At 54.9% G+C, this 15036-nt stretch overlaps 1 protein-coding gene across 14 annotated transcripts in view; it reads left to right on the top strand.

Annotated features, from left to right (window-relative positions):
• Window positions 1-15036, top strand: part of GATAD2A (GATA zinc finger domain containing 2A) — a 94839-nt gene that overhangs the window by 4444 nt on the left and 75359 nt on the right. For 2 of the 14 annotated variants that reach the window (XM_051828210.3, XM_089315772.1), the window contains exon 1: window positions 13639-13957. The exons of 2 other annotated variants lie outside the window; for them this stretch is intronic. The gene's annotated coding sequence lies outside the window, so the exon portion shown is untranslated. Of the gene's footprint in view, window positions 1-2480; window positions 2624-12407; window positions 12521-12753; window positions 13110-13633; window positions 13958-15036 lie in introns of those variants that run through there. 10 more of the 14 variants (XM_051828218.3, XM_051828213.3, XM_070059075.2 and 7 more) reach the window with 9 other exon arrangements.

The following is a 15036-nucleotide window of genomic DNA, read 5'->3' as shown; positions in this document are numbered from 1 at the left end:
CACCCTCCAATGGCCGCCGCGCTCGGCGTGCTGTGGCCAGCGCACCGCACTGATCCAATGGCAGGAGCCAGGTGCTTCTCCTGGTCTCCCATGGGGTGCAGGGCCCAAGCACTTGGGCCATCCTCCACTGCACTCCCGGGCCACAGCAGAAAGCTGGACTGGAAGAGGGGCAACCGGGACAGAATCCGGCACCCCGACCGGGACTAGAACCCGGTGTGCTGGCACTGCAAGGCGGAGGATTCGCCTAGTGAGCCGCGGCGCTGGCCCTATTATCATTTTTTAAAGATTCACTTATTTATTTGAAAGTCAGAGTTAAACAGAGAGAGAAGGAAAAGCAGAAAAAGAGAGAGAGAGGTCTTCCATCCACTGGTTTACTCCCCAATTGGCTGCAACGGCCAGAGCTGTGCCCATCTGAAGCCAGGAGCTTCTCCCAGGTCTCCCATGCGGGTGCAGGGGCCCAAGGACTTGGGCCATCTTCTGCTGCTTTCCCAGGCCACAGCAGGGAGCTGGCTCGGCGGTGGGGTAGCCGGGACTTGAACCGGCGCCCATATGGGATGCAGGGACTGCAGGTGGCAGCGTTACCCGCTCTGCCACCTAATTTTTTTAAATATAAAAAATTTTTAAGCTTCAAAGGGCTCATGCTCCCCTTTGAGATTGTGCTGTGTCTCTCCTGTGCCACGGACTGCACTCTGGTGGGCCGTGGCGCCAACAGCAAGTCTTTATCTAGCAGGATGTTTTTTTAAAACTTTTTTTTTTAATTGAAAGATCCTTATAGCAATAAAAAACCTTGGATACTTAGAAGTGATATTGATCTTGGTACATTTATTAGATGTAATGTAACGTGGTTATCCGTTGGTGGGCAGCTCTAAAAGGCATGTGGGTCCGAGTACGGCCCAGCTCCTAACTCTGGATTATAAGCTGCTGATTTATATACCTGAAATAGCTGGGGAAGTCAGAGCTTCCTTCCTGCTGGAGACGGCACTGGGGGCATTGGATCCCTGAGAGAGCTTGAAGACGAGAAACTAGCCGGGCCCTTTTGGAGTTGGGAAGGAACTAGCGTATGGAGCGGTTCCATCCAAATGAGTGGATTTATTTTAAACGTCTGCTATGAAGTTTGCTTTGTATCCTCTCTGTGCCCTGACTGCCTTGGCATATGCTGGTGTGTTGTTTAAATACGAGCCGATTCCCCCAACCTGGCCCACAAGGCAGGTTTTCCTGTGTGACCATAAAGTACGGTGTCTTATTAAAAAAAAAAAAAAAAAAGAAGGGGGGATGGGGCTGGCTACCCTGTTCAGCTACTGGCTGCTCCACTTCTGATCCAGCTCCCTGCCAGTATGCCTGGCTGGAGGGGGGCAGCTGAAGACTGTCCTGGTGCTTGGGCCCTGCCAGCCGAGTGAGTAGGAGACCCGGATGGTGTTCCTGGCTCCTGGCTTTGGCCTGCCCCAGTGCTGGCTGCTGTGGCCATTTGGGGAGTGAGCCAAAGGATGAAAGATCTCTCCCCTTCTGTCTTTCCCTCCCTCTCTGTCACTCTGTCTGTCAAATGATTAAGTTTTTTAAAAAAATAATTTAAATGTGGTTAAAACATTACAAAGTATTAAGTCTTGGGAATGTTTGTGCACCTGCAGTGCCCGTGCTGGGTGCTGGGGGTCTAGCATTCGGCCCTCAAGCTCCTTGTATCCCAGTTGCGGACAAGTGAACAAAAATGGAAGGACACCGTGGGGTTTCTTTGGGCATATCCCTGGGTGCCGCAGCCTCACTGGGAGCTTGTGGTGGAGATTCAGAAGTGAAACCTCACTGCCCCTCTCATGTTCTCAGCTTCTGTCTCCTCCCGCTAGAAGGCGGCCGACATGACGGCATTGTCCCTGTTGATTATTGGTTGTCGGCCACAGCTGATCCACCAGGACTGTGGCTGTGACCTTGGAGCAGCAAGCGTCTGGGGTGGTCACTGCAAGGGAGCATTTCCAGTTTAGCTTTCTTGAAGCTGGCAGTAGTGCGTGTGTTTGGAACCACGTGGCATTTCTTCATGGGACTACAAAGAGTGAATAGCTCTGAAAGCCCTCCCCACTTTGCTTGAAATTAAAACAACAACAGCAACAAACACACCAGGAAAGAGGCTGTGTGGCTGTTGGAAGTAGAACAAGTGAGGTCCGATGGTGGACGGCTGCCCTGTTGTGTGCTGGTGGACTCGGTGCGAGGGCCTCCCTCTCACACTGGCACCTGCAAGGTGCTGTTTTAGCTCCAAGAGTTAGATTTGCTGTTCGTCCACTTGGGTCAGATGTGTGACAGGTGCCTTTCTGCAGTGTATCTGTGAGGGGTGGCGCCACAGAGCGGGCTGGATCCTCACTTAGGGCCCAGAGTGTTACAAGGAAACTTTCTGGTCGGCTTTTTTTCTTTCTACCCAAGCACTGACTCCCGAGGTGGAGAGGCAGTCCCAGGCCGGAAGTGGGCGTGGACACATAACGCAACTGTGCATGTGACCAGGCTCCCACCTCTGGGCTCCTGCTGTCCTTGGGAAGTGGGTGCCTGCACCTTCTTCACTTCCTGTTCTTTCTTCCTTCAGGCTGAGTTTATGTGGGCTGAAACGTGAGCAGGGAGAACAGGTTCGAGTTCCCCTTTTCCCTCGGTAAGCCACTTGATCAGCGGTGGGAGCACCAGTGGGCCTGCACTTGGCAGTGCTGGGGCGTGGGCTCGTGTTCCTCCGAACTCAGAGGCCTGTCCGGAGGGGTGTCCCACAGGCGACTTCCTGCTGCGTGGTCCTGATCGCAGCGTTCTCGGGGGCCTGCCTGCACCGCGGGCTGCGCGCTGGAGGTGTGCGTGTGGAATGGGAGGCGCACACAGCAAGGACTCGTCCCTGTGCTCTCAGAGTGGTGTGCAGTTATCTGTGCCTTTGTGCTTTGCAGAACCATGGGGGGGGGGGGTCTGTGTGCAGTAGATATCTGAGAGCCAGAAAAACTCGGGGTTTGGATCCGGATTCCACTTGCTGGCATGTGGCCTCTGGGAAGTGGCCTCACTGCAAGCAGCCTAATCTTTTTGAACCCCTCTTTCCTCTCTCAGGGGGTGTGGGGAGAGGGGTGCTGAGCACACAGCAGCAGTCAGATCCTTGCAGGTCCCTAGTGCAGGTGGTGGTTAGAGAATTATCGCCCGTCTGACTGTCCGTCTCATTGCTGTCTGTGGCGGTTAATGCTGCCCAAGATGGGGCTAGCGTTGTAGTGCAGCAGGTTAAGCTGCCGCTTGCTACACTGTCATCCCGTGGGGAGTGCTGGTTCAAGTCCTGGCCGCTGCTTCCAGTTCAGCTCTGATGTGCCTGGATGGTGACAGAAGATGGCTCAAGTACTTGGATCCCTGCCACCCCTGTGGGAAACCTGGATGGAGTTCCTAGCTTCAGCCTAACCCAGCTCTGGCTGTTGCAGGCATTTGGGGGAGTGAACCAGCACATAGAAGGTCTCTGTCACTCTGCCTTTCAAATGAGTAGTTTTTTTTTTTTGTTTGTTTTTTGTTTTTTTTTTTGACAGGCAGAGTTAGAGAGAGAGAGACAGACAGAGAGAAAGGTCTTCCTTCCGTTAGTTCACTCCCCAAATGACCGCCACGGCTGGTGCTGCGCTGATCTGAAGCCAGGAGCCAGCTGCTTCCTCGTGGTCTCCCATGCAGGTGCAGGAGCCCAAACCCTTGGGCCATCCTCCACTGCCCTCCTGGGCCACAGCAGAGAGCTGGACTGGAAGAGGAGCAGCCGGGACTAGAACCTGGCCATAGGCGCTGGCCCCCAAGCAGATTTTTTTTTAATATATTAGCTTTATGTTTGGTATCTGCCTAATTTTTTTAAAAATACTTATTTTTGCTTATTTATTGAAAGGCAGAGTTACAGAGAGGCAGAGGTTGAGAGAGAGAGAGAGAGAGGTGTTTTCCATCCACTGGTTCACTCCCCAAATGGCCACAATGGCCGGAGCTGTGCCGATGCGAAGCCAGGAGCCAGGGGCTTCTTCCGGGTCTCCCACATGGGTGCAGGGGCCCAAGGACTTGGGCCATGTTCTACTGCTTTCCCAGGCCATAGCAGAGAGCTGGGTCGGAAGTGGAGCAGCTGGTTCTTGAACTGGCGCCCATATGGGATGCCGGCACTGTAGGTGGCAGCTTAACCTACTATGCTGGCCCCATGAATAGGTAAATCTTAAAAAAAAAGTATATATACACACACACACAAACACACTACCTAAGAGTAAAAGAGTAAGCCAGTCTACTTTGGGCCACAGGCTGTGAGCATCCGAGGGCCGGTGATGTCCCGGTCGCGCACTGCCGCAGCGTGGCCTTGGTGTACTTTCTGTGTGGACTTGCAGTGACGTGTGGAGTAGGATGGCTGACTGCACTCTGTGAGGCAGTAGTATGTGCTGGAGAAACCGCACTTCTCAGTGGGGCGAGAGTTCTCATTGAGCCCGCTGAGGCTCTCAGGTGCTGGCACTCAGTGTCGTAGCTGCGTGAAGGAGGGCGGGGGCCGTGGGAGCAACTAACCTGTTACGTGGCCAGGCCTTCCGGGGAGAGGAAGGCCAGAGGAATGGCGTGGCCACTCTGGGACGTGGCAGTGCAGAACGGCCAGGTGAGCGAGCACCTTTGACCGTCAGAGTTTGCGCTGAGAACTTTGTCAAGAAAAGCCCAGCGTTATTTCAGAGGAAGAAGGTCTTGTAAAATGTGCCGTCATTTCCAGGGATGAGCAAAAGAAGAGAGCCATCGTAGGCTCCTAGGCTGAACTCAAATGCAGATAATATTTGAATTCAGTTTTCAGTGAGCCTCTTTGATTGGAAACCAGTGATATTCTGCTAAATCAGGCCATTCAGACTCCCTGTTTGTTTGTTTTTTCTTTTCATTATCTAACCCCTTGGCAGGCACATTTTCTTTTTTCTTTTTAAAGACTTATTATTTTATTATTCGAAGGGCAGTTAAGGAGCAGGGGAGAGAAAGGGAGAGGGAGAGAGAGAAAGACATACTCTGCCCGCTGGTTTACCTCCCAGATAGCTGCAGTGGCTGGGACTGGTTCAGGCCGAAGCAAGGAGCCTGGAACTCCATCTAGGTCTCCCACATGGGTGATAGGGTCCCAAGCAGTTGGTCCATCATCCACTACCTTCCCAGGCACATTAGCATCCCTGGATGCTGGATCAGAAGTGGAGCAGGGGCTGGCACTGTGGCATAGTGGGTAGAGCCGCCGCCTGCAGTGTCAGCATCCCATATGGGTGCTGGTTCGAGTCGCGGCTGCTCCACTGCTGATCCAGCTCTCTGCTCTGGCTTGGGGAAGCAGTAGAAGATGGCCCAAGTCCTTGGGCCCCTGCACCCACGTGGGACACCTGGAAGAAGTTCCTGGCTCCTGGCTTCTGATCGGCACAGAACCAGCTGTTGCGGCCACCTGGGGAGTGAACCAGCGTATGGAAGACCTCTCTCTCTCTCTCTCTCTCTCTCTCTCTCTCTGCTTCTTCTCTCTCTGTGTAACTCTGACTTTCAAAGTAAATAAATACATCTTTAAAAAAAAAAAAAAGAAGTGGAGCAGCTGGGACTTGAACCGGTGCCCATATGGGATGCTGGTGCTGCAGGTGGTGTCTTTACCTGCTATGCTACAGTGCCGGCCCCTAAGAAAACAAATTTGAGGGCTGCTTTTGAATTTTTTCCTTTAAGAATTATATTTAAACTTTTTTTTTTTTTTATTTGAAAAGATAAGTAGAGAGAGGAGTAAGGCAGGCACACTGAGCTCTCCCACCCACTGGTTCACTCCCCAAGTGCTCACAACAGCTGGGTCTGCATCAGGCTGAAGTCAGAAGCCAGGAACTCAATCTGGTTTTCCCACATGATGACAGCTCTTTGAACCACTCAAACTAAGACCATCACCTGCTGGCTCCCAAGGTGCACGTTAACAGGAAGCCGGAATTGGGACCTGAGTCAGGAGAGGAACCCAGGCACTGATAAGAGATGTGGGCGTGCCAAGCAGTATCTTTTTCTTTTTTTCTTTCTTTCTTTTTAAATATTTATTTATTTATTTGAAGGGCAGAGTTATAGAGAGGCAGGCGGGGGGTGGGGGGTCTTCCGACTCCTGGTTTACTCCCCAGGTGCCTGCAACGGCCAGAACCGAGCTGATCTGAGGCCAGGAGCCAGGAGCTGCTTCTGGGTCTTCGACATTGGTGCAGGGACCCAAGGACTTGGGTCATCTTCTACTGCTTTCTCAGGCCACAGCAGAGAGCTGGATTGGAAGTGGAGGAACCAGGATTCGAACTGGAGCCTATATGGGATGCCAGCACTGCAGGCGGTGGCTTTACCTGTTATGCCACAGCGCTGGCCCTCACCAAGCAGCATCTTAACTGCTGTGCCAGATACCCTGCCACCCCCCAACTACCACCTCCCATTATCATCACTTAAGCTGGTCTAAAAATTGTTGTTTAAGATTTATTTTATTGAGGCCGGTATTGCGGCATACTAGGTTAAGCTTCCACCGGTGGCACCAGCATCCCATGTGAGCCCTGGTTCGAGTCCCGGCTGCTCCACTTCCAGTCCAGCTCCCTGCTGATGGCCTGGGAAAGCAGCAGAAGGAGGTGCAAGTGCTCGGGCCCCTGCACCCATGTGGGAGACCCAGAAGAAGTTCCTGGCTCCTGGCTTCCGATCGGCCCAGCTCTGGCCGTTGAGGCTGTTTGGGGAGCGAACCAACAAGTGGAAGAACTCTCTCTCTGTCTTGCCCTTGCTCATCTGTAACTCTGACTTTCAAATAAATAAGTATATCTTAAATATTTTTTTTGAAATTTTATTTATTTGAAAGAGTTACAGAGAGAGAAAGGGAGAGAGAGAGATCTCCATCCACTGGTTCACACCCAAAATGGCCACAATGGACAGGGCTGGGCCAGGCTGAAGTCAGGAGCCAGGAGCTTTATCCAGTTCTCCCACAGGGGTGCAGAGACCCAAGGACTTGGGTGATTTTTCCACTGCTCTCCCTGGCACATCAGCAGGGAGCCAGATCAGAAGTGGAGAAGCAGGGACTAGAACGAGTGCCTATATGGGATGCCAGTACTGCAGGCAGAGGCTTAACCCGTCGTGCCACAATGCTGGCCCCTGGTCTAACATTCTTTATTTTTGTAAAAGATTTATTTATTTATTTGAAATTCAGAGTTACATAGAGAGAGGAGAAGCAGAGGGAGAGAAAGAGAGAGGTCCTCCATCCGCTAGTTCACTCCCCAGATGGCTGCAACAGCTGGACCTGCACCAATCTCAAGTTAGGAGCCAGGAGCTCCATCCGGGTCTCCCACGCGGGCGCAGGGGCCCAAGGACTTGGACCATCTTCTACTGCTTTTCCAGGCCATAGCAGGGAGCCGGATCAGAAGTGGACCAGCCGGGACTCGAACCGGTGCCCATGTGGGATGCCGGCACTACAGGCAGCGGCTTTACCAGCTACTCTACAGCACCGGCCCCTAAAATTCTTAACATACCAGAACAACTTTTAATCTTTCATTTCATTTTCAAGGTTTAGGCTTTAGATGTAGCCTAATACCCCTACCGATCATTGTCTTTTGACCTAAGTTTGAAATAAAGGTCTTACTCTTCCCAGAACAGTAGTAGGTAAACGCAGGGCTGCTTGTGCCTGCACAGGGGCGTGGTTGTTTGTCATCAGGTTGTGAAGGAGAACAGAAAGAGGGCTGCGCGTGTGCGTGTGTGTCCATGTACCTGTCCTACTGGGCCAACCTTTGGGAGGACCGTATTTCTTCAGAATGTGTCCAGATGGAAGACCTGCCATTTGCCGGCTAGAGAGGGCAGTGTGAGCTGGATGGGGAGTGTGAGCTGGATACCGAGTGTTGAAAGCCCGTTTTTCTTCCTGTCCACTGTTTATTAGTGGACTGTTGATGTGACTGACGCTCTTCAGGAGGTTTTGAATAGGTTGGTCACTGGACTTGTGACTGTGTTTCTAATTTTTTTCTTTAAACTCTTTAAGTGATAAAAAACATAATTCACTTACTAGTTTTTCAAAGACTTTAAGCAGATCTAAATTAGGTGGGACTTTTGTGTGTGTGTGTGTGTGTGTGTGTGTGTGTGTAAACCTTATATGGACACAAATGAGCCTTTCCTTGCCAACTGGGGACGTATACCAGTGAAGACAGAGTGGGAGACACACTTGCAGTTCATCTGAGCAGTGTGCACCTAACCCTGTAGGGGCGGCTTTGTGCTTAGAACCTGCAGCAGCAGGACATGCCCAGGGCCACCCAGGGACTCGCTGTGGACAGCACACGCCTCCCTGCCCTCCACGCTGCATAAACATGGACTATAAGGAGCTGCAGTCAGAGACTGCATTCAGGATAGCACACACGCACACTCTCTCACTCCTTGGCAGAGGGCACCGTGTCTAGAGAGCTTTTCAACATAAACGACAGATGGGAACCACAGGTGCTGCTGACCTGTCTCCCACAAACTCCTCCTGGAGCGTGAGAGTGCCGTGGCTGAAGACATGACACCGGGCAGCGGTCATGGCTCGCAAGTGTTACATTTTTCATAATGCATCATTGTTAAGTCCTGTTGGGAATCTTCTGGTCCTTGAGAAAAGAATAAAAAAATACCACAGTGCTAAGGAAATCAAATTCACATAAAAATTAATCTTTTCCTTTCCTTTCCTAAACCATGTCTGTGGCATCTCACGGTGCAAGCATGAATTTGGGGTGAAATAAGAAACTTTATAACAACCCTCCCTTAAGGAGTATGGTTATATTGTTCCTAAATTCAGTGGAAACTGTTTTAGATTTGGAGTCCTAAAAATGCAAGTATGGAAAACAGTGCTCTTTTTCAGAAGGGTTATTAAAAAAAACTTTATATGTATATATATATTCAAGATTTATTTATTGTATTTGAAAGGCAGAGTTAGAGGGAGAGACAAAGGAGAGAGAGAGAGAGAAGAATCTTCCATCTATTAGTTTACTCCCCGGGTGGCTGCAACGGCCAGGGCTGGACTGGGCTGGACTAGGCTGAAGCCAGGAGCCAAGAACTCTCGCTGGATCTCCTGTGTGAGTGCAGGGGCCCAGGCACTTGGGCCACCTTCCACAGCTTTCCCAGGTGCATTAGGAGGAAGTTGCATTGGAAGTGGAGCAGCTGGGACTTGAACCAGCACTCTTATGGGATGCCAGTGTTGTAGACAGCAGCTGATTCCATTGCGCCACAACGCCGTCCCCAGCTTGCTATATTTTTGAATGACCACTCTGTTGAGAGAACTTTGCAGAAAACAACAGGGGCCTGCTATCTCCAACAGCAGTGATCTCAACATTGGCTAAAGCCTTCATAACTTGCACTGTAGGCAGCGGCCCATATGGGTACCAGTTCGAGTCCTGGCTGCTTCACTTCCGATCCAGCTCCTGCTAATGGCCTGGGAAGGAGGCAGAAGATGGCACGAGTGCTTGGGCCCCTGCACCAACGTGGGAGACCTGGAGGAATCTCCTGGCTCCTGGCTTTGGCCTGGTCCAGCCCTGGCTGTTGCGGCCATTTGGGGGAGTGAACCAACAAATGAAAGATTCCCTCTCTCTGCTTCTTCCCATCTCTCTCTCTTTGTTTAAAAATTTTTTTAATTAAAAAAATTTTTTTTAAGATTTATTTTTTTATTTGAAAGTCAGAGTTACACAGAGAGAGGAGAGGCAGAGAGAGAGAGAGAGAGAGAGAGAGGTCTTCCATCCAATGGTTCACTTTCCAATTGGCCACAATGGCTGGAGCTGCGCCAATCCAAAGCCAGGAGCCAGGAGCCTCTTCCGGTTCTCCCACGCGGGTGCAGGGCTCCAAGGACTTCGGCCATCTTCTACTGCTTTCCCAGACCATAGCAGAGAGCTGGATTGGAAGTGGAGCAGCCGGGTCTTGAACCAGTGCTTCAGGCCAGGGCGTTAACCTGCTGCGCCACAGCGCAGGCCCCCTCCCTGTCTCTGCAAAATTTATTTATTTGAAATGCAAAGTTATAGAGAGGCAGATACTGATAGGGAGGGAGAGGGCGGGAGAGAGAGACAGAGGTCTTCCATCTGCTGGTTCACTCCCCAAATGGCCACCATGGCCTGGAGCTGGGCCGATCTGAAGCCAGGAGCCAGGAGCTTTTTTCAGGTCTCCTCCATGGGTGCAGGGGCCCAAGGACTTGGGCCATTTTCCACTGCTTCCCCAGGCCATAGCAGAGAGCTGGATTGGAAATGAAGCAGCCGGGACTTGAACCGGCACCCACATGGGATGCTTGCACTGCAGACAGCGGCTTTACCCGCTATGCCACAGCACCAGCCCCTCAAGGTTTTCTGATTGGACCGGCAGTGTGGCGTAGCAGGTAAAGCTGCCGCCCCTGATGCCAGCATCCCATATGGGTGCTGGCTCAAGTCCCAGCTGCTCCACTTCTGATCCAGCTCCTTGCTAATACGACTGGGAAAACAGCAAAAGATGGCTCAAGTCCTTGTGCCCCTGCACTCAGTGGGAGACCCAGAAGAAGCTCCTGGTTTCAGCCTGGCCGTTGTGGCCATTTGGGGAGTGAACCAGGGGATGGAAGACCTCTGTTGTCACCCCCTACCCCCGTAATTCTACCTTTCAAATAATTTTTTTCCAAAAGTACAGTACCTTGAACATTCAGTAGGTGATGCTACTACTTTTCAGTTGATTTCACAGCACTGTGGAGCCTTGGCCAATTTTTGCTGTAAAAGCAGACACAAACCCAAAACTTGGCCCTTTTTTTTTTTTTTTTTTTTTTTTTTTTAGTTCCTGTGTTGTAGGGATAGGTTCAGATGGTGCTTAGAATCTTATTTACTAGTCCATTTGAAAGGTAGTTTTGGGGTTGTTGGGGGTAAGGAGGTCTGGCTATTATCAATAATGATTTGGCTTATGAAAGACAAACTTTAAAATGAATTTAGAAGAAGAAATTTTGGGTTCAATTACAGAAGTGTAGTTACTTACTTATTTAAATTTTTTATTTATGTACTTGAGGGACAGAGAGAGACACAGGCAGTGCAAGCTCCCAGCTGCTGGTCTGCTTCCCAGATGCCAGGTGAAAACCTGGAGGTGGGAATTCCATTCAGTTCTCCCATGTGCGTGGCAGGAACCTGCTGCCTCCCAGGGTGCATACCAGCGGGAGCTGGACTTGGGAGCTGAGCTGGGACCTGAACCCAGGCGCTCCCATGTGAGATGCAGGAGTCTGGACAGCCAAACCAAATGCCCCCCCGCCCCCCCACCCCCGAAAAGTTTTACAAATGTCACATTGGCTGGCGCTGCAGCTCACTAGGCTAATCCTCTACCTGTGGCACCGGCACTCCAGGTTCTAGTACCGGTCGGGGCACCGGATTCTGTCCCGGTTGCTCCTCTTCTAGTCCAGCTCTCTGCTGTGGCCCGGGAGTGCAGTGGAGGATGGCCCAAGTGCTTGGGCCCTGCACCCCATGGGAGACCAGGATAAGTACCTGGTTCCTGGCTTCGGATCAGCACAGCGCCGGCCGTGGTGGCCATTTGGGGGGTGAACCAACGGAAGGAAGACCTTTCTCTCTCACTGTCTATAACTACCTGTCCAAAAAAAAAAAAAAAAAGTCACAATAACAACTGATATACAGAAGCTTTTTTTTTTTTTTTTTTTTTTAAGAATTACTTATTTGTGAGGCAGACAGACAGAGACTGGGCTGGACTGCTGCTGGGACCCAGGCACGCCATCCGGGTCTCCCAGGGTCGTGGTGGAAGTCTGGTTGCTTGAACCTTCACTGTTGCCTCCCAGGGTCTGCAGTGGCAGGAAGCTGGTGTCAGGAGTCAGAGCTGGGGTCCAAAGCTACAAAGCGCGACACAGGCCCCTTACCCACTGGTGGATGGAATGCCTGCTCTTTCCCCGAAGTTTGACTGCCTTGTTTGTAGGGCAAAGGGGAAACTGGGAGAAAAACATGGCTGTAGGCCTGGATGCCTCTTAGCTGGAGTTTCTTCAGCTTAGAATGGCATTTGAGGGGGATTGTATCATATTTCATAACTGTGTAGCTGAGCCATTTGCTGTTTGCCCCAGCACTAGGGAGCCAGGTCTTTAATCACTCTTCGCCCAGCCAAGCACTGGGACCCCACGGAGGTGTGGATTCCTCTCCCTGGCACCCAGATAAACCCTGGAGCTGTTTAACCCCCTGGCCCTACTCTCGCAGCTGGAGAGGTGGGCACGGCCCTTGCGCAGCCCACCTGCCACCCGTGCTCACCTCGGTGCGCAGGGGCGTGCCCCGAGCCTGTAGGAGCCGCAGGGGTGTGCCAGGAGCCCGTCGTTGGCCGGCTGGCACCTTGGTGACTCACAAGGGCCGGCTGACTCGGCTCTGGAGCCCCTACCTCCACCCGAGTCTCAGGTCTCCCAGCTGACCTGTATGTCCGGCTCTGTCGGGGGTTCATTAAGTTGGCCCAGCTGAGGGGCGGAGGGGTAACATTGCTTTAGGCTGCACCGTGTGGTTCTCCGTGGCGCTAAAGCAGCTCCCACACACACAGTGGCCAAACCAGAGTGAAGAGCTCAAGGCCTCGGCTCTCCGCGGACGGGGCGCCAGGGAGCTTTGAGTTCCTGCGCCAGGTCACCTGTTTGCGAATGAGACTGTTTTCCTCGGGACATTTAGTTTCTTTGTAGCAAAGCGGAGGGACTTGCTGACACATTTGGGCCAGGGCCGGCACCTGGGGGCGGGGGTCGCCTGTTTGTATTTTGTATCGTTTTTAGGTCGAGGAATGCTTCTCGCCTAGGGGAGGTCGCGCCAGATGTGGGGTGGTTTGGGGGAGGTGTGGAAGTCAGGCGAAACTTAGCCTGAGATTAGGGCGGGGTCTTTAGGGCACGTGCTCTGCAGGTCTGGTGTGGAGACCAGAGGTGGGGAATTGCAAAGATCCTCCCCCCGGGATGAAACGGAAGAGCGCGGAGAGGCAGTGAGCAGCTAGGTTCGGTCAGACTTGAGTTGGGTTGTCTGCGTAGGTTCCGGGGTCAGGAGCTGGAAGGCCGGATTCTAGTGTCTCGTCGTGGGCTGTTCAACGCCGGGGAAAGAGCCCGTGTAGCTGGTAATTCAGCACGCGGTCTTGGCTGCGTGCTCGCCGCACTGGATTTTCTGTGAACTTCGTATTTTCCCTGTGGAAGCTGCCTCTGCCTCGCGTACGCCAGCAGCCCCTCAGTCTTTGGGGTGAGTCCCCCCGGGTCCCCTCCACGTCGCTGCAGAGCGCACGGAGTGTGTGTGTGTGTGTGGGGGGAGGTTGGCTCGTCTTCTTGGGGCGCCAACTAGAGAGGGAGGGCCGTGGTCCCGTGAATTCCGGGGATCGGTCTGGAGCTTTCGCCGCGCCGGCAGGCTCTTAGCCTACCGCCCCGCCAGACCCCAGGGCCAGTGCCCCTGGGCAGCTTCCGCGCCGAAGGCTCCGCAGGGGCGGCGTCCCAGCCTCGGATCCGAGGCAGCTCGCAGGCGCGAGGGCGGCCCCGCGCGCGCTGAGTCCACGCTGGCCGCCGCCCGCCGCGCTCTGCAGCGCGGAGCCAGCGAGGACCCCGCGGGGGGCGACTGGCCGCAGCCCGCGTGGGAAACTCGGCCGCCGAGCCGGGCGTCGCGTGGGAGCGCGGCGGGAGGGGCGGCGCTTCCGGGGCGGGGCCGGCGGCTGCGCCCCGCCCCCGCGGGCCCCGAGCCCCGCCCCCGGGCCTGGGCCCCGCCCCGCCGGGCGCGGGCGGGCGGCGTCGCCTTTAAGAGCTCCCCGGTGTTTTGGGGGCCGCGGGCCGGGCGCGCTGACCTGGTGCGCATGTCCCGGGCGGTGACGCCGGCGCCGGGCTCCATGTGTGCGGCCGAGGGGCGCATTATCTGGCCGGCGGCGCGGGCGGGCGGGCGGACCGGCGGAGCGAGCGCCGCGGGCCCGGGCGGCCCCATAGGCGGAGCGAGCGCGCGCGGCCCGGCGCCCCCGGCCCCTCCGCCGCCCGGCCCCGCGGGCGACCCCGGCCCCACGGTCCCGAGAGCCCGCGCCCTCCTCTAGGGCCCGGCCGACCGGCGGCCCGGTAAGTTCGGGACCAAACTTGGCGGGGGGCGGGGGCCGCGGCTGGGGGCGCGCGGCGAGCACCGGGGCGGCGCGGGCGGTCCAGGGTCGTGGGTCTGGGGGCTGCGAGGGACCCCCGCGTGTGCGTGGAAAAGTGAGAGCGGGCGAGTTCTACTTGTGTTCCGTGAGCGTCTTCCTCGCGCCGCCTGCAAAGTTCCCCGCTCCGACGCCGCCCGGGCACGTGGGGGCCGGTGGGGCGGGGGTCCCACAAAGTCGCGGCGTCGCCCCGCTTCCCGCTGCGCTTCGTCCTGGGTCGGGGGAAGGGCCGGGCCGCCAGGCGCCGCTTGTGAGCGGGCGGGGGTCCGCGGGCCGGCGGCACGTGGGCGCCCGGGGCAGGGGTCCCGCGCGGGGGCGGGGGTCCCGGGCGGGCCGGGCCGCGACGCTGAACCCCGCGGCGGCGACGGCGGCGGCGGCGGCGGCGGCGGCTCCCGTGTCAGAATAAGAGTCCCCGCGCGCCCACGCCTGCAGGGCCGGCCCTCCCCCCGCCCTTCCCCCTCTCTCGCCCTTCCTGCCTGACCCCCGGGAGCCGCAGGACCCTTCCCCCTCCCTGGGCTGCAGGCTTTCCCAGGGCCCTACACTTTAAATCTGCCTCCCCGTGGAGGAGGGGGCTCTGTTGATCGCTGTTTCTCCCACCTGGAGCGGGTCGGCGTCAGTGACTAGACAGCAGCAGCTGGCTTTTTAAAGGGATTATTGCCAAGAATCGGAATTGATCACTTCAACAAGGGAAGGCTTGCCGGGCGGGCCCCAGCCGGACCCTTGCGTGTAGGTGCACACGGGGACCCAGAAATGAATGAAGTCCCCTCCCTGAGGGACGGGGGCAGTCGTGGCGTGCAAGGTTCTTGCCCTGCCCTGGGAATTTCGCAGAAAAGACTTAATTCTGTGTCTGTGACCCGGCGTCTTTGGGTGTACGGTTCATTCTTATCTTAAGAGTTTTGAATTCTTCAGCTCAAAGTCCGGGTGTGTCAACTGAGCCTTTAATTTTCGCTTTTCCTCACTTCTCTCCGCTTTCCCGGGTCCACAGTGCTGTCCCGGGCCGGGGTC

This window comes from Oryctolagus cuniculus, chromosome 16, assembly GCF_051225735.1.
Source record: "Oryctolagus cuniculus isolate XC-2025 breed Fujian yellow rabbit chromosome 16, ASM5122573v1, whole genome shotgun sequence".
NCBI lineage: Eukaryota > Metazoa > Chordata > Mammalia > Lagomorpha > Leporidae > Oryctolagus > Oryctolagus cuniculus.
Note: the sequence above shows the minus strand (reverse complement) of the source record. Positions and strands in the feature narration are given on the sequence as shown.